The 17,725-nt window shown below is 51.6% G+C and overlaps 1 long non-coding RNA gene across 1 annotated transcript; it reads left to right on the top strand.

Moving 5' to 3' along the window:
* Window positions 1-1,527: 1,527 nt before the first annotated feature.
* Window positions 1,528-17,317, top strand: LOC112449505 (uncharacterized). Its single transcript, XR_003038052.2, has 2 exons — window positions 1,528-2,083; window positions 8,589-17,317. It is a non-coding gene; the product is annotated as an uncharacterized lncRNA (long non-coding RNA).
* Window positions 17,318-17,725: the final 408 nt, after the last annotated feature.

The raw sequence follows: 17,725 nt of genomic DNA, 5'->3' as shown, positions 1-17,725 counted from the left end.
TCATCCTCTGTCGTCCCCTTCTCCTCCTGCCCTCAATCTTTCCCAGCATCAGGGTCTTTTCAAATGAGTCAGCTCTCTCTCTATATGCTTATTTCTGGGCTCTCAATTCTGTCCCATGGGTCTGTGTGTATATCTTTTGTTCTCATACCATACCATCTTGAGTATTATTATTGTAGTATATTTTGAAATCAAGGAGGGCTTCCCTGGTGGCTCAGATGGTGAAGAATCTGCCTGAAATGCAGGAGACTTGGGTTCAATCCCTGGGTTGGGGAGATCCCCTGGAGAAAGTAATGGCAACCCACTCCAGTATTCTTGCTGCTAGACCATGCTGAATGAAAGTGGTGAGAATGGTCAGGTTAGTTAGGTATAAGCTCAACTGGCTCTCGTCCCCTTGCTCCCTCTCTATCTCTCTGAGGCTTCCAGGAGGGACAGGACTAGTCCATGGTCACACATGGCTCAAGGAGTCAACTGGACCATTATTTTTCTACTCCCCAGTCCTGGGCACAGTTTTGTGAACTGTGTACCTTCTTTGACCCAGTGTCCATTTAGAGCTTTCCTAATTTTAATGGGGTTGTGTTAGAGTTCTTTGTATATTTTGAGATAAAACCTTTATTAAATATGTGTTTGCAAATATTTTTTTCCCAGTTGTGTTGTTTTTTGATTTTTTGAATGAGGTTTTCACAACAGTAGCAATCTTTAATTTTATAACATCCATGGAATCTCTTGCTTTTCTTTCTGGAATGGTGTGTTTTGTGTTGTGTGTTACAACTACAAAGCTTGTGATCTACATGACCAAACCCAAGCTCATGTCAATTTTGTTTTGTGTTTTCTTCTATAATTTTGAATAGTTTTGCATTTAAAATTTGTGAGAAGGTAACAGGAAGGCCAGAGGCCCCCAAGCAGCAGGGGGAACTGCAAGTGGCAGACGTTTTTTGTTTTCTTTTGTTTTCCCCTTCTCTGTTGATCAAACAGGTTCTGCCTAAGACTAACTTTTTTTTTCTTTTCTCAAACCTTGGGCTAATAATGGCTCAACAAGGCAGTATTCATGGCAATTGTTTTATGGCCAGGAATGATACAACTTGTGCCATCCTATCTCAAAAATGCATATTGTGAGAGGGGGGGCCTGGTGAAACTCCCCTCACCCTTGAGGTGTTTCTTTTATCTGATTAGAAGCTCGCTAACAGACATAAAATGCCTTGCTAAAAACTAGCACGTGGGCATTCTATCTGCCCCTTCTGATGTCCATGTGCGAAGCTTTCTCTATCTCCCTTATACTTGAATAAAATTCTGTTACACAAAAAGCTCCAGCGGTCAAGCCTCGTCTCTGGCCCCGGATCAAATTCTCCTCTGGAGGCGGCAAATCTCAGCATAGCACGTGGACAGCAGCAGCAACCTTTCAAGTTGTCTATAAATAATTTTGAGTGAATTTTGTGTACCTCGTAAAGTTTGCGTCTACATTTATTTCATTCTATATGGTTTTCAATTCTTTGTTCTTTACCTATTTTTTAAAAGTTATGGGATATTGTCTTCATTTGAGTTTGAATTTCCAGTTTAATGGGTTTCCCTAGTGGCTCAGCTGGTAAAGAATCCGGCTGCAATGCGGGAGACTTGGGTTCGATCCTTGGGTTGGGAACATCCCCTGGAGAAGGGAAAGGCAACCCACTCTAGTATTCTGGCCAAGAGAATTCCATGGACTGTATAGTCCATGGGGTCTCAAAGAGTCCGGCTCGACTGAGCGACTTTCGCTTTCCAGTTTAACAGACTCAGCAGTTCTGCCAGCAGGGGCCGCTGTGCCCCGTGACCTGTGAGTGAGGCGTGGCCGGCACTTTCCTTATTGACCATAGGGTGGCGCTGAGCCCGCGTCACTGACTCACAGCGCATGCGTGTTCCCTGCAGCTCCGACTTAGCGTAGCTGAGGGGAGTTTGTCCGCTCAGGTACGGCAGGGCTTCGTCTGGGACTCCCAGGTGAGCGCTCAATCGCCTTGGAAGTCGCTGGGGTGTCGGCTTCAGGACAACACGGGGCGGCGTCCACACTGATGGGAGCTGGGATTCCTGACGACTCAGGCGACGTCGAGAAGAAAAGGTGGGGAAAATTCAGGAGAAGTTTGGTGAAGTTTCCTGTGTGCGAATGACTACTGTTTTCAGGCGACCCAGGAGGCCGTGATGGAAAGCGGGGGTTTTAGTCAGTTGTAGACGGTGTAGACGGTGTCCGGGGCCCGTCTTTGGATGTGGTGTCTAGTTTTCCCAGCTCTGTTTATTGTGGGGACTGTCCTTCCCCTTGGTGAGTCCTCGGCCCCTTTGCCATGGATAACGGACCATCCATGTGGGCAGAATTCTGAGCCCTCTATCCTGTACCTCTGGCCGTGTGCCTGTTTTTTTGTGCCAATTCCGCACAGTTTTGTAGCTTCACCAGATTTAGTGTGGAGTCAGGGAGGGAGATGCCTACAGACGGTTCTTTCTTGGGGTCACCTTGGCTATTGGGGGTCCTTTGTGATTCACACAAATGTTAGGAGGATTTGCACTTTCTGTGAAAAGTATCATTGGAAATTTAGGAAGGATTGCATTCACTGTGTGCTTTGAGTAGAATGGACATTTTAACAACCGTATTTGTTCTGTTCATGAACACAAGTTGTTCCGTCACTCAGTCCTGTCCGACTCTTTGCAACCCCATAGATTGCAGCGCGCCAGGCTTCCCTGTCCGTCATCAACTCCCGGAGCTTGCTCAGACTCATGTCCATCCAGGCAGTGAGGCCATCCAACCATCTCATCCTCTGTCACTCCCTTCTCCTCCTGCCCTCAGTCTTTCCCAGCATCAGGGTCTTTTCCAATGAGTCAGTTCTTTGCATCAATACTTTGGCCACAAAGTATCGGAGCTTCAGCTTCAACATCTGTCCATCCAACGAATATTCAGGCTATCAATGAATATTCATGGTGAGCAGAAGTATCTTTAACTAATTCTTCTGTTCCATGAGCACAGGTATCTTTGCAGTGATTTGTATCTTCTTTGGTTTATTCATCATTGTCTTAAAGTTTTCAGTGTACGGGTCTTTGACGTCCTTTGTTAAATTTATTCCTTGATATTTAGTTCTTTTTGATGCAATTGTAAATAGAGTTTTTTCACTTTTGGATGGTTCATTATTATTGTTTAGGAATGCAGTTGATTTCTGTGTATTTATTTTGCATCTTTACTGAATTCATTTATTATTTCTAGTAGTTTTTTGGTGGAATGATGTAGAAAATTGGAATTTTAAATCCCAGTTTCTGCCACATCCAGGTTGTCCACAACAGGGAGGAAAGGGAAGTCCTTTATGTTGTTGTTGTTGTTGAGTTGCTCAGTTGTGTCCGACTCTTTGTGACCCCATAGACTGCAGCACACCAGGCTTCCCTGTCCTTTGCCATCTCTAGGAGCTTGCTCAAACTTGTGTCCATTGAGTTGGTAATGCCATCCAACCATCTCGTCCTCTATCGTACCCTTCTCCTCTGCCTTCACTCTTCCCCAGCATCATGGTCAGGCTTCCCTGGTGGCCCAGATGGTAAAGAATCTGCCCACAATGCAGAAGGCCTGGGTTCAATCCCTGGGTTGGAAAGATCCCCTGGAGAAGGAAATGGCAACCCATGCCAGTGTTCTTGCCTGGGAAATCCCATGGACAGAGGGTCCTGGAGGGCTATAGTCCATGGGGTTGCAAAGAGCCTCTATAGGGAAGCCCTAATATAGTCTTCCCACAGTGCCTTCTGAATTCCATGTGGATTTTGAGTGAACTGGATCTGGATAAGGCTTGGCCTCTATATGGAAGTTTAATATTTTCTTTGCTTTTCTGGCATGGTTTTGACATGGTACTTTGAAAAGTATTTTATTTTCCAGTAATTTCAGATGTATAGACAACTTTATGTACATGAGAGCAAGTTTTGTGTCTTGATTAGATATATCCCTAAATATTAATGTTAACATTTAAATGGAATTATTTTTATAAGCTCATTTTCAGATTATTTATTGCTAGTGTATATGTACAAGATAGGTTTTTGTAAAGTGATATTTTGTCCTATGACTTTGCTGAATTAGTTGACTAGTCAAATAATTTTTCGTTGTTATAGGAAGTTTTGCATATAAGATAGTGTGATCTGTGTTCTGTGAGCAGACACAGTTTTAATTTTTCTGTTCATGTATGAATGCCTTTTATTTCTTTCCTCAGACCTCTGGGTAGAACTTCCAGTACCCTACTGAGTAACAGTGGTGAAGGCCAGCTTCCTGTCCTTGTTCCCAATTTCAGGAGTAAATCTTCCACTGTTTTTCACTGAGCATGAAGCTTGATGTGGCTTTGTATGCTACTCTCACATTGAACAAATTTCCTTTTATTCCTACTTTCTTGAGTGTTTGCATCATGAGATAGCACTGGACTTTGATTATAGCTTCCTCTGCAGTAATTGAAATGATCATGTGTTTCTGCTTCACAGTTTATAGTGGTTCAATACACTGCTTAGTTTTAATATGTGGAACAACCTGACGTTTCTGGTGTAGAGATATTGCTTATGGCACCGTCCATTCAATGTTCTGATGGTTTCATGTTGCTGTAATTTTGTGGAGAATTCTTGCTTTCATGTTTATACGGTATACTGGTGTAGTTTTCTTATTATTACGTACTGTTTGATTTGATTAGCTTTGGCTTGGTGTTGGTGGCTTGAAGGGATAGCCTTAGGGCTGAGACTGGTGTGCGGGCTGGGTTATGGGTTATGGTTGCTGAAAAGTGATGCATGTTGCAGACCAGGCCACCTGCCTCTGACATCCCCATCCCGCCAGCTCCTGCCTGGCCCTCTAGAGACTGCTCAGTGCCCAGAGGGCAGGGGTGGTCGCCTAGTTGGCCTCCCTCCTGCCTCTGCCTGTCCATCTGTCCTGCCTGAGTCAGGGCACTGCTTCCTCCATGAGGCTTCTGGATTCTGGCCTTGGAACCCCACCCCCACTACACACACATCCCCACAAGCTGTGTTGACCACCAGGATTTGTCACCTCAAGAGGCCCAGGAACTTGGACTCCCCAGGACCTCAGAATGGGACTTTGTGTGCAGATGGGCCACTGCAGAGCTGCCCAGGTTGAGATGAGGTCACTGACCTCTATGTGAGGGGGGAGCAGTCCTCATGGGGGAGAAGGAAGGTGAAAGCAGAGACAGAAATGGGCAAAGAGAGACCTGGAACCAGCTGACCACAGAGCCTGCAGGAGGAGCAGGCCCCCAGCACCTGGACCTAGGGCTCCAGGCCTGAGGGTAAGTGTCCCCTATTACACCCCTCACACCTCCCCCCACACGCATCTGGTGTTCTGTGTTGGGGCCACAGGAATCCCAAACCTGGCCTGTGGAGGCTGGGGCGTCGTGCTTGTTGAAACCCAGGGCAGTCACTAGCTGCCTCCCTCTGGACGTAACCCCGCCCTTTCCCGGAGGAGGGACCCAAGGTCCAGGAAGACCCACTCTTCCCTGTGGTATGGCTGCCTGCCCCCTGTCCACTGGGCATCTCAGGCCCGAGAAAGAAGCCACAGTGGTGTAGTGACCATGGTGAGTGCCTGCAGGTCGCCCATACCCACCTCCTGCCCTGAGTGTGGCCATCTTAGAAGGGGCCCTCTAGCCCCCCATGCAGGTGCCTCGTTTCACAGGGTAGGCTCTTGCGCCTTGTTCTCGGAGGAGGGTGTCGAGAGCCGTGGTGACTGACGCCTGTGAGTCTGTGGGCCAGAGAGGTCTTGCCCAAGAGCCCAGGCACAGCTGGGCCAGGACAGATCCACCCCTCCCCTCCCGTGTATCCCATGGAGTGAGGATCAATTCCCATTAACCCCCAGGAAGAGACAAAACCCCCAGAGGACTAGACCGTCCACAGATCGGGGACTGAGTGTGCGCCTCATTCCCTCAGAGAGAGCAATGTCTTCACCAGGGCCTCCAGATTGGCCCATGTCCCCACCAACATCCAGCCTCGGGGACCATCCAGACAGAAATCCCCTTCCAGGAGCAGGGGCCCCTGTGCTTATAGACCCCGCCTTTGGGAAAGGGGGCCGGCCCGAGGGACGATGGGCGTGCCCCAGTGCCCCACGCTCACTGACCATCGTCCCCACCCCCCTGCCCCCTCCTGCTCCCTGTGGCCTCACCCCCTCATTTGGAGACCCTCCTCTCTAGGCTCCAGGCACCCACGCTTCCCACCTCATCCCCATTTCTCTCCAGTTCAGTTTGCCCTTTTCCACACCGGGTGAAGAGGAGAGTGAACACCTCATGCCGGTGTTTGCAGCTGTGTCGATGGATGCAGCTGTGTCGATGTCCAGCTAGACCTGGCTGCAGTCTAGCTGGACACCGGGTGGTTTCCAGGGGTACAGGGCTCGGCGTCGCCCAGCAGGGAGCAGCTCTGACACCCGTGCCCCACACCCCTCGTCCAGCCTCAGGGGTGACCCAGGACCCTCCCTGGGCTTCCCCGACCCTTGGTCGGTGTCCTCCATCATGCGCTGACAGGCGAGGGTTCCCTCCAAATGCTCCTAAACGCTTCACCCCAACACCCTTCCCGCAGTCGGCCCCTTGTCCTGTGGGGATGCTCCACCCTCACCAGGTCTCGACTGCATGGCAAGGGCAGACATCAGGCCCGCTGTATGCACTGCTGTGCATCCTGCTGTGTACACAGGTATGACCCTGCCCCAGGACTGGGAAATGCAGCCCTACAGGGGATGTGGGGAGACGTGACTGACCACAGGGTGGACGTCAGCTCTCAGCTCACGGGCGAGGGCAGCCGGCTTCTCGCTCCTGGGACCCTTTCTCACCCAGCCTGACCATGACCTGGCTTTGTTCCACCCTGTTGTCCCTCTGTTGGCCTTGCTCTGTGAGCATAACAGGCCAGTGTGGCCAGTGGCCACAGACTGAGGCACATGGACACTAGCTGACCCCGTGCGCCCTTGCTGGCCACTCGGGACAGGCGCTGCCCTGGGGCCTGTGCGCTGGGGGCTCAGCTGTGCACAGAGAGCCCAGGCCTCTGCTTCTGGCTCTGGAGTCACCTTGAGTCTGCCGGGGGTGTCTCTGCTCCCTGGACCTCTTTTCCAGGCTGGTCTGTTATGATGGCGTGGTGCATGGTGGGGCTTCCCGAGTCCCCGGGGGGCTGGAGGCTGAGGTCAGGCACATCCTGGCCCCATGTTGATGTGACAGACCCCAGTAAACCCTGCACCTCAGGACTCAGGTGGGCTTCCTGGGCTGCTATAGCCAAGGAGGCTGGACTCTGCTCCACACATGTCCTTGCTGAGTTTAACTGCATCCTTCATCATAACTAACCCTGAGTATAACAGCTTCAGGGACTTCTGGGAGGCGGTCTCTGGATCCCTGACTCTGCAATCGGGGTCAAAAATGGTGGAGGGTCATGGGGCCCTGGAATCGAAGGGCCCTCTACCAGGGGGGTGGGTAGGAGACCCCAGGTGGTAGTTAGCTGAGTCCAAGGCCCTCCCAGGTATGAGGCATCCTAGCCCCTGTGCATCACAAAGAAGCCTGGTCCCTGCTTCTGAGAAATTCCCTAGGGTGGGTCCTGGTGCCAGAGGTGCCCCTATGCTGTGGCTCCTGAGTTTCCAGGGAGGACAGAGGAGTGAGGAGAGACTTGTCCACAGAAAGAGAGATTCTGTCAGAACAGAGCCTAGGGCTGCCACACCCCAACCTCCACCACCAGCCCAGGTGCACTGCGGCATGGCCGTGAGAGCAAGGCTCCTTCCCCCCACAAGACACGCAGGACACGTGGGGCACTGGCCACTGGACCCCCAACTCAGTGTTAAAACCTCCCACTCAGGCCTGTTGAGTGAGAGACACCATTTGAAGACTATTAATGGGGTGGGGTGGGCTGGGAGTGAATGCCCAGGGGGGTGAAGCTGGGGTGGGGCAACTTGGAAAGTCACCCAAGGCCAGGCTCTCCCTGCAGCAACCCCCCATGTGAGCCCAGGTGGAGGTGGACCCCTCGAGTCAGAGCCCCAACGGCTCAGACACTACATTCTGGGCCTTTGGGGCACCAGTGCCCAAGCAGCCCCCGTTCTTGTCTATACCTGCTGCAGTCAGGGCTGGCCCTGTCTTCGTCTTCTTACTAGTATTTTATTTGTATTTTTGGAGAAGATTTTTTCACAAGAAACACGGATTTTTTTTTTTTTTTCAAACAAAAGGTTTACACATTAAGAATCTATTGTTTTGGAAGAATAGAAAAAGTCTCTTCGGCTAGCAAGGCATAATTCAGATCGGAGGAACTAGTGAAGCAAGTTATATCCTGGAAGTTCTGATTGATCCAGTTTTAGGAATAAGATTGACTGTCTTCTTATCTAGTTGTGTAAGGCTCCTAATGTGCTGTCTCAGCTCGAGACTGGTAACACTCACAATCGAGCCTCCATGGTCCCATCTGGTGTGGACACGGCTGGCTCACTCTCCAGGAGGCTGCATCTGTTCACAGAGGCCACCAAGCTGCTCCCCAGGTGCCCCAGTCCTGTTGTTACTATTGAGGGCACAGACCTCTGCTCTCTGCCTGTTCCCACTCCTGCTGGGCTGACTTCTGTCTGGCCTTCTCCACTCTACTGACAGGCTCTTTAACTCTGGGTTTTTCTTTACATGCAGGTGGATCCATGGCTTGGCTTCTGCAGACTTCTTCACCAGCGTTGACCTGGATGGCACAGAAGAAGGTTGATCCCTGGGTCCAGAGTCCAGCCCCACCACTGCCCTGTCTTCTTCATGGCCAAGTTCTCACCCGTCCCAGCAGGCCTCTTGGGGGCCACTGGGATGGGGTGTCCATGGCAGGAGCAGGGGTCCACGACGGGATGGGGGTGTCCACACCAGGACTGGAGGGTCTTTGGGGGGCTGGAGGCCACGGGGCAGGCAGGAAGGCTCCCAGCATTCAGGCGGGTCCACACATCATGGTCGTAGGCCCGCCCACAGTGCACCAGGCTGTCGATGTGGTAGAAGGTGCAGTGGTCCGGGGACCACCAGTCCAGCCTGCGCAGGTGCCTGACCACCAACTGGTCAGTGTAGAGTATGCACAGGGAGCCCTGGCCATGCTCCCGCACTTCGGGAGGACACTCAGCATGGTCCCTGGGATCACCAGGAGGTCAACCAGCAGGGTCCCCCCAGGCAACCTCACTAAGTTACAGTAAGAAACAAAAGACACCTCCATGCAGGAAGACGGAAAGTCACCAGCCTGAGTGCTGTCCTGAGGAAGGCAGGCTGGCATCTGGGAACTGGGTGCTGTATGGAGTGAATGAGTGGCTCCCAGATGCTATGTCCATGTCATGACTTCAGAATTTGAAAATGGAACCTTCTTTGGAAGTAGGTCTTTTGCAGGTGTAATTGGTTACAAATCTGGAGAGGAGGTCATCCTGGATTGGGGTGGCCCTAAATCATTGAGAGCGTCCTTCTAAGAGACACAAACACAGAGGAGATACCAGGTGAAGATGGAGCCAGAGGTGGGAGGGAGGGGGCCACAAGCCCAGGAACACCTGGAGCCCAAAAAACTGGAAGAGGCAGGAAGGACCCTGTGCTGGAGCCTCTGGAGGGACCGCAGCACTGGGACACCCTGACCACAGACGGCTGGTCTCCAGCCTGAGAGGGGACAGGCTTCCGGTGTTCAGAGCCTCCGTGTGTGGTCATTTGTCACCGCTGCCCCAGGAAGCTCATGCAGCTGGTGGGAAGCTCCCTGCCCTGTTCTAAAGCCTCCCTCCCATTAGGGGCAGGCCCCTGCACCGGTGCTGTTTGCACTAACCATGAGGTTCATGCTGAGCCTGGCTCCCCTTCTGGGCACTGGTATTCTGGAGGGAGAGGGCAGATACCACCACATGACCAGCCCCCAGCTGGGTGCCAAGTCTCCAGTGAGCTTCCCTGGGGAGTTGGGGTGGGGGTGACTGTCAGGGCTTTGCCCTTTGTCATGGGGGAAGAGACACCCCAGACACCCTCGAGGAGGGAGAGGCACGATGGGTGAGTGACCGGCTCAGGGCCCCCACTGGTGCCTCCCCACTGCGCCCTGAGGCCCGTCAGAGCTGTGAGCACCCCAGCCGGTGCTGAGCCCTGGAGCCCCCCAGCAGGCCCCGCCCCTTCCTCCACTTCTAGTAGGTGGGACACCCCTTCCCCTTGTCACTTCAAGAGCACTGCAGGCCCTGCCCGCTTTGTCCTCTTCTAGTTGGTGCGACACCCCTTCTTGTCATTCCAGGAGCACTGCAGACCTCGCCCTCTTCCTCAATGTCTAGTAGGTGTCACACCCCTTCTCCTTGTCACTGTAGGAGCACAGCAGACCCCGCCCCCTTCCTCCACATCTAGTAGGTGGGACACCCCTTTTTGTCATTCCAAGAGCACAGGAGACCCTGTGTCTTCTTCCATGTCTAGTAGGTGGGACACCCCTTCTCCTTGTCACTCCAGGAACAGTTCTGGAGCCAATGTGTGACTGGTTCTGGGGTTTGCAGGCTGAGCCCCTGATTCTGTGCCCCCTTCACCACATGAGCACTAAGAGCAAGCTATCTACCCTGCTGCCTGAATGCCCTCACCCCCACTCAGTATTCTCAGGGAAGGATTAGGGGCTTCTGTAGCAGCATCTGAACCCTCCTTTAATAGGGGTATCCTTGTTCACAACCCTTTAACCCCAACCTTTAGCTGCTGCTGCTAAGTCGCTTCAGTCATGTCCGACCCTGTGCGACCCCATAGACGGCAGTCCACCAGGCTCTGCAGCCCCTGGGATTCTCCAGGCAAGAACACTGGAGTGGGTTGCCATTTCCTTCTCCAGTGCATCAAAGTGAAAAGTGAAAGTGAAGTCGCTCAGTCATGTCTGACTCTTAGCGACCCCAGGGGCTTCTGTAGCAGCATATGAACCCTCCTTTAATAGGGGTGTCCTTGTTCACAACCCTTTAACCCCAACCTTTAGCAGGAGGTAACAAAAGTCTCTAAGGTAAAGGTTCCAGAGAAGAATGGTAGCTGCAAGCAAAACTAGATGGAACCAGCTGGGACCAAGCTGGCAATGAATCTGACTTCCAACAGACATTGTGTGTTGATTTTACTGTATTATTGATGTTGGAGATAAATGGGCTCTAGATTAGACATAACTGGCCTCCTGTTTGCATTTCATGGGACACAAATAAGTGTACTTTATTTCATGGTGGATACTTACAACTGTTAGCATTTCTGAAGGAAGAGTTAGATGGGCTAGGTATTTTCAGTCAGCCTCCTGTTTACCCTCTGAAATGGAAATAACAACAGAGAGTAAATAGCCAGTGTTTGTCTCTTGCAAACACCTTAAGGTAACAGTCACGGCAAGGACAAAGGGGGCGCAAAATCCTGTATGAGTAAAGAGTTAAGGGATCTCTGCCCACCACTCTTTTGGGACAAGGGAGACACTACGTGTGCACAGAAGGTCTTCTTATGGGTCAAAACTCAAGAGATAATGCCAGGAGCAATGAGTCTTGCTTTTCCCAGAAGACTTCACTTCAAGATCCATCCTGGCTGAAGAGTGAGTGTGCACCCAGGGGGAGGGTCCCAGGGTAGGTCAGGTGTGGGAAAAGAAACCGGATAATCAGCCTGAAGGAAAACAACGACCCGGAAGAACTGCCCCATATAAGTGACTTAACCATCTCTTTACTCTGCTCTTCCTCACTCGGGGGGACGCCCACACCCTTTCTCTGCTGTGCTTCTATCTTAACAAGCCATTTCTCCTTGTGCTTCCCCATTTGTTGTTATTCTATGTCTCTAAAAAATTTATACCTGAATTTAGTTTCTGTCTCTGTGATAAATACACTTTTCACCGTGGGTAAAGATCCAGGGAAAAATGGCTTCTAGCTTCTAGCCCTTGCCGATCTGGTGGCTAGGATTCGTGGTTCTCATCCAGGTTTCCCAGGTTCAATTCCTGGGCAGGGAATTAAGATCTCCTTTCATGTCACCACTGGCTGCTAACTTGACCATTATATTAAGTGACACACCTACTGGTGGCCATACACAACGTGAAGAACCAAAAAAAGGTAAAAATGAGGTGGCCCCCTGCTAATTCGGAAAAGCCCTGCCCTTCCCCTAAACGTACCTGCCTCCCCAGCATTAGCCTCACTCCTCCTCCCAGTGTCTTTACTGTTTAAAATCAAACCACTTTCCCCAGGTGGGCGAGAAGTTGAGCTGTGAACTTAGTTCCTGCTTCTCTGTTCTTTGGCGTCTGAGTAAAGCCTGTGCTGTGTTGCTCTTGGCTTTGATTTCATAATTGTCCTCTTGAGCCCAAGTGGAAAAAGGAAGCCTTCCCTGTTGAGGCAGAGAGCCTTGACCAGGCTAGGGCCTGAGCAGAGTCCATAGGACAACTTGGTGACAATCTGTGAGGGGATGGTGGTCTCTGCCTGTGGGGTGGTAGAGGGCACACCTACAGCTACAGTATTGGCTCCAAGGATGAGCATCAGGACGCAGAGATGATGTGAGCCAGATGATGCTCTTGTGAGGGCAAGAGTCAGGCTCTAGTGAGGACCACATTCAGGCTGTCTTGATGACCAGAGACAGGGCCCAGTGAGGGCCAGAGCCAGGCCCTAGAAAGGATGAGATTCAGGCCCTAATGAGGATGAGTGTCAGTGCCTAGTGAGGACCTGAGTAAGGCTGTAGTGAGGACCAGACGGGGCCGAGTGAGACCCAGAGTCACGTTCCAGTGAGGCAGAGTCAGGCCACAGTGAGGCACAGTTTCAGGCCGTATAGGAAAGAGTCAAGCCTCACTAAGTGAGGAGGAGAGTCAGGTTCTAGTTAGGACCAGAGTCAAGCCACAGTGTGGACCAGAGTTAAAACCCCATGATGACCAGATTCAGGGTCTAGTGAGGAAGAGTGTCCAGCCCTACTGAGGGCAAGAGTCATGCCATGGTGAGGGTCAGAGCCAGGCCATAGTGAGGACCAGATTCAGGGCCCAGTGTGGAACAGTGTCAAGCTCCAGTAAGGACAAGAGTCAGGCCCCCATGAGGTAAACAGTCAAGCTGTAAGTAGGCAAGATTTGGGCCATGGAGGACAGAGTCGACATAGTGAGGATGAGAGTCTGACCATGGTGAGGATGAAAGTCAGGACAAAGAGAGGACCAATATCAAACTGTAGTGAGGACCAAAGTTAGAGCCCAGTGAGGACCAGACTCAGGGCACCGTGAGGACCAGAGTCAGCGTCTAGTGAGGACAAGTGTCAGGACATAGGGAGGACAAGTGTTAGGCCCTAGTGAGGACGAGAGTCAGGATATTGTGAGGACCAGAGTCAGACTGTAGGGAGGACCAGACTTGGGCCCATTGAGAACCACAGTCATGGCCTATTGGGTACCAGAGTCAGGCCCCAGTGAGGCAAAGAGTCAGGTCATAGAGAGGCAAAGAGTCAAGTTGTAGAGAGGACAAGTAATGTCATAGTGAAGACCAGAGTTGGACCATAGTGAGAACCAGAGTGAGGGCCCAGTGAAGAACAAACTCTGAAGTCAGTGAGGACCAATCTCAGGGTGCAGTGAGAACCAGAATCAGCATCTTGTGAGGACAAGAGTCAGGCCCAGTGAGGACGACAGTCAAGCCCTAGTGAGGACCACAGTCAGGTCCCAGTGAGGCAAAGAGTCGGGTAGTAGAGAGGACAGAATAAAGTCAAAGAGAAGACCAGAGTCAAGCCATAGTGACAAAGACAGTCAGGCCACAGAGAGGACCATAGTCACAGCATATTGAGAAGCAATGTCAGATAATAGAAAAAATGTGAGGATGCTGTGAGGACCAGAGTCAGGCCCAGTGAGGATGACAGTCAGGCCCTAGTGAGGACTCAGGCAAAGAGTCAGGCAGTAGAGAGTAAAGAATCAAACCTTGGTGAGGTGAATCAGGCCATGGTGAGGAGCAGAGTCACATCCCAGTGAGGCAAAGAGTCAGTAGAGAGGACAGAATAAAGTCGAAGAGAAGACCAGAGTCAGGCCATAGTGACAAAGACAGGCCACAGAGAAGACCATAGTCACAGCACATTGAGAAGCAGTGTCAGATAACAGAATAAGTTTGAGGATGCTGTGAGGACCAGAGTGAGGCCATACTGAGGATGAGTCAGGCCCTAGTGAGGCCAAGAATTGGTCCCTAGTAGCATACGAGTCAGTGCCTTGAGAGGATGAGATTCATGCCATAGTGGGGCAGAGTCAGGCATAGTGAGGACCAAAATAGGGCCAGGTGAAGAATCATCTCAGGTTCCAGTGAGGACAAGAGTCAGGCCCCAGTGAGTCAAAAGTCAGACTCAAGTGAGACAAAGAGTCAGGTAGTTGAGAGGACAGTGTCAAGCCATAGAGAGGACCAGAGTCTGGCCACAGTGAGGACCAGACAGGCTGTATAAAGTACTAGAGCCAGGGCCCAGTGAGGACCTGAGTCAGGGCCCAATGAGGACTAGAGTCAGGCCCAGTGAGGCAAAGCATCAGGCCATAGAGAGGACCAGAGTCAGGCCATAGAGAGGACCAGAGTCAGGCCATAGGGAGGGCAAGAGCAGGCCGTAGAATGGACCAGAGTCAGGCAGTAAAGAAGATCAGTAACAGGGCCCAGGGAGGAACAAAGTCTGGGCCCAGTGAGGACCGGAGACAGGCCCTAGTGAGTATGAGAGTCAGGCCCTGGTGAGGATTTGAGTCATGCCATAATTAGAACTAGAGTCAGGCCACAGGGAGGACCAGACTCATGGCCCAGTGAGCAACAGTGTGAGGCTCCGATGAGGACAAGAAACAGGCCCCAGTGAGGCAGAAAGGAGAGAGGAAAGAGTCAGGTCATAGGACGAGAGCCAGGCCATGATGAGGAGGAGAGTCATGTCAGGGTGAGGATGAGAGTCAGGCTAAAGTGAAGACGAGTCAGGCTTTAGTGAGAACCACAATCAGGACAGAGTTAGGCCCCAGTGAGGCAAAGAATCAGGCCCCAGTGACGCAAAGAGTCAGGCAGTTGAGAGGACTGAGTCAAGCCGCAGAAAGGACAAGAGTCAGGTCACAGTGAGGACCAGGCAGGCTGTAGAGAGGACCAGACTCAGGCCCTTGGGAAGACGAGAGTAAGGCCCTAGTGATGACCAGAGTCAGGTCATAGTGAGGCAAAGAATCAGGTCGTAATTAAGACCAGATTCAGTTGTAGACAGCAGCAGGGTCAGGCCATAGAGGAAGAGAATCATGCCACAGAGAGGACCAGTGTCCTGAAATAATCAGGACCAGACTCAAGGCCCATGAGGACCAGAGTCAGGGCCTAGTCATAAGCAGTGTCAGGTAATAGGAAAAGGATGTAGTGAGGACCAGAGTGAAGCTGTAGTGAGGACCATGCTGCTGCTGCTGCTGCTGCGTCGCTTCAGTCGTGTCCGACTCTGTGTGACCCCATGGACGGCAGCCCACCAGGCTCCGCTGTCCCTGGGATTCTCCAGGCAAGAACACTGGAGTGGGTTGCCATTTCCTTCTCCAATGCACGAAAGTGAAAAGTGAAAGGGAAGTCGCTCAGTCGTGTCCGACTCTTCGAGACCCTATGGACTGCAGCCCACCAGGCTCCTCCGTCCATGGGATTTTCCAGGCAAGAGTACTGGAGTGGGGTGCCACTGCCTTCTCCGGTGAGGACCATAGTGATGTGGTAATGAGGATCAGAGTTTGGCTATAGTGAGGAGTAGAGCAAGGCCCTAGTATGGACGAGAGCCAGGCCCTAGTGAGGACCAGAGTCAGGGCCCAGTGAGCCAAATACCAGGCCTCAGTGTGGCAAAGAGTCAGACCATAGTGATGCAAAGAGTCAGGTTTCAGTGAGGATAGCATCGGGCCATAGATAGGACATGGTCAGGACCTAGAGAGGACCAGAGTCAGGCTGTAGGAAGTACCAGGGTTAGGCCATCGTGAATAACTAGGGTCAGGTCATAGTGAGGACCAGAGTCAGGGCTAGTGGCAAAAAAGTCAGGTCCCAGTGAGGGCCTGACTGAGCCTGACAGCAGAGTCAAGCTGTTGTGAGGCAGAGATTCAGGCTGAGCGAGGCAAAATTCAGGCCACAGTGAGGCATAGAGTCAGGCTGCAGTGAGGACCAGAGTGAGGCCATAGTGAGGACAAGGGTTAGGATGTAGTGAGGACCTGGGTGAGGCTTCAGTGAGGACCAGAGTCAGGCCATAGAGAGGAGCAGGGTCAGACTGTAGTTAGGACCCTTTGGAGGACCAGAGTCAGGCCATAAGGATGACCAGAGTCAGGGCCCAGTGAGGACTGGAGTCAGGCACCTGTGACAAAATAGTTAGGCCCAAGTGAGGGAGAGTCAGGCTGAATGAGACAGAGTCAGGCCACAAAGTCAGCTGCAGTGAGGACCAGAGCCATGGCCCGGTGAGGACCAGAGTCAGGCCCAGTGAGGATAAGAGTCAGCTCAAGTGAGGACAAGGTTAGGACAAACTGAGGACCAGAGTAGGGCACAGTGAGGACCAGAGTCAGGCCATAGAGGACAGAGACAGGCCATAGTGAGGACTTTGTCAGGCCCTGGTGAGAATGAGAGTCAGGCCCTAGTGAGGCCCAGACTCAGACTGTAGTGAGGACCAGCCTAGGGAGCAGTGAGGATGAGTGTCAGCACTAGTGGGGACAAGAGTCAGGCTCTAGTGAGGATGAGAGGGCCAGAGTCAGGTCCCAGTGAGGCAAAGGGTCAGGCCATAGAGAGTACAGAGCAGAGCCACAGAGAGAGCCAGAGTCAGGTCCGCATGAGGAAGAGAGTCACCAGAGAGTGAGGACCAGAGTCTGGCCATAGTGAGGACAAGACTCAAATCACCATAGAGAGAAGAGGAGTCAGGCTGTAGAGAGACAGTCATGCCATAGAGAGGACCAGTGTCTGGGCCCAGTAAGGAGAAGACTCAGGGCTCAGTGAGGACAAGAGTCAGGGCCTAGTGATAGATAGTGTCAGGTAATAGGAAAAGAGAGGGCATACAGTGAGGGCCAGAGCAAGGCTGTAATGAGGACCAGAGTGAGGCCTTAGTGAGGGGCATGGTGAGGCCCTAGTGTGTACGAGAGTCAGGCATTAGTGAGGATGAGAGTCTGAGACCAGTGAGCCAAACAGTCAGGTCCCTTTGTGGCAAAGAGTCAGGCCACAGTGTGACAAAGTGTCAGACCACAGTGATGCAAAAAGACAGGTTGTAGTGAGGCAAAGTGTCTGACTTCGCGACTCCATGGACTGTAGCCTGCCAGACTCCTCCATCCAGGCAAGAATACTGAAATGGGTTGCCATTTCCTTCTCTAGGGGATCTTCCCAACCCAGGGCTTGAACCTGGGCGTCTGCACTGCAGGCAGACTCTTTACCATCTGAGCCACCAGGGAAGACCAGAGCCATTATAAGAGCTATGCAATTGGATATTTGAACAATTTATCTCTAATATGAAAATAAAAGTGTAATTTCTCAGTTGTCTCAGACTCTTTGTGACTCCATGGACTGTAGCCTACCAGGCTCATCCATCCATGGGATTTCCCAGGCAAGAGTACTGGATTGGGTTGTCATTTCCATCTCCAGGTGATCTTCCCAACCCAGGGATTGAACCTGGTCTCCCGCATTGCAGGCAGATGCTTTACCATCTGAGCCACCAAGGAAGCCCATATTTCCAATATAGAGGTTGTTAATGCTGTACTGTAAACCTCTTGCACTTGTCACCATCTTTGTTTAGTTCAGTAATATCTTGTGGTTTAGCTTCTGTCTTCTGTGTATAGTAAGCTAATCACTGATTGAAAATATGTATAACTTTGCTTTATGCTATTTTATATTTCACAGCAATATCCCTGTTAACATCTGTCAAAGAACTTGCTATGGAAACCG

The sequence above is a fragment of the Bos taurus genome, chromosome 14 (assembly GCF_002263795.3).
Source record: "Bos taurus isolate L1 Dominette 01449 registration number 42190680 breed Hereford chromosome 14, ARS-UCD2.0, whole genome shotgun sequence".
NCBI lineage: Eukaryota > Metazoa > Chordata > Mammalia > Artiodactyla > Bovidae > Bos > Bos taurus.
Note: the sequence above shows the minus strand (reverse complement) of the source record. Positions and strands in the feature narration are given on the sequence as shown.